Source organism: Egretta garzetta, unplaced genomic scaffold (genome assembly GCF_000687185.1).
Source record: "Egretta garzetta isolate BGI_Z169 unplaced genomic scaffold, ASM68718v1 scaffold602, whole genome shotgun sequence".
Classification (NCBI taxonomy): Eukaryota; Metazoa; Chordata; class Aves; order Pelecaniformes; family Ardeidae; genus Egretta; species Egretta garzetta.
In genome coordinates this window covers 251,067-252,496 of record NW_009258893.1, presented here as the reverse complement: position 1 = coordinate 252,496, position 1,430 = coordinate 251,067, and positions in this window count along the sequence as shown.

The following is a 1,430-nucleotide window of genomic DNA, read 5'->3' as shown; positions in this document are numbered from 1 at the left end:
ACTGAAGAAACCAGAGCATCGTATGAACAGGAACAGATTGATATCATTAACACCTTGTCATGAGACATCGGTGGTAGATAACAGGATGTATACGCAATGTATGCACTCATGTAAACACCTGCATGCAGGGCTATTGCCTTCTTAATTGAGGAATTATTTATCAGGGTGTCTGAGTCCCCTTCACACCGTACTTCCCAACAAGCCCTTCGCTTATCTCCCTCTCAAATGCAAACCACAGAAAAAGAAAAAAAAGAAAGGAAAAAAAAAAAACCAAACACAAAAACCCCAAAGCGTTTGTGGCACTTCCAAGATATTCTGTTGTAAATATTTTTAACCTCTCCCCTTGATCAAGGATTTTTATTCCACTTTCTCTGCCTTTTAGGGCATCCTCAGTGAAGGTTTTGTTGCAAGATCATTTTTTAGTTAACGGCGTGGAAGCAAACGTGCTGGAACACCCTTTACCACTGGGGTGTGATGTCATCTCCTTGGCAGGAGGGCAAGGATCCACTTACACCTTTCATGGCTGCAACTTTATTGCTGTAGCCTTAGTCCTGCACTGACAGCAAGCTACCAAGGTCCCAGCCTCTGCTCCATGCCTGCTTCTGACGTTATGGTTTGGGTTTGTTGGGTTTTTTTTTTTAATTTAGTACCCCGAGGAACAGTTATTTAATGAGACCCCAGTGCCTAAGCCTCAGGCAACTGACCTTGCTCCTGGCAACATTGCAATGTAATTTTTTTCAGCAAAAATATGACTAACTTCAGGGTTTGCTAATATTCAGTAAGCAACCCATAATTCCTCCTATTTATAAAACGATAGTTAGTAGTAAGGCTAATTACAGTCGTTTAAATTAATTCAGGCTATGCAAAAGAGGCAATGCTAAAACAGGCTCAGAGTGATGGGAAGCCACTGCTGTCAACACGAAAAGCAGTAGTTGTTGTGCTGTCCCTAAATCCGTGACGTTTTCGTAGGAAACAGGTTTTTGCTGGGGCTGAAGGGAGTGGTGACACTTCATACGGAGCAGAGCCCCGGTTAGCATAGGTGGTCCTAAACCCCCAGTTCTTGAGGAACAGCAATGGCTTACCCCAGCTGATGATTTAGCTTTATTACTGCCTTTAGCTGCATGCTTTCCTGGAACAGCGCTGTGCAAAAAGCCAACCCAGAGAAGACAGGCAACCTGCGGAAACCCTGGCAGAGAATCAATCTCAGGTCTCTCTTGTCTCCATTCTTACCTACTGGTGCAAAGAATGGGTGAATTTCCAATAGATATTACAGAAGATCTTGGGTTTGGGGAGACAAAGCTATGTGATAATGAACTGAGGTTGAGAAGATCCTCCAGACAGATGAAGGTATCAGCAGTTTGCTTTCAAGTGGAGCGTTGGTACAATTATATCACCTTATCAGTTATGATTTATCTCACATTTGTATAACG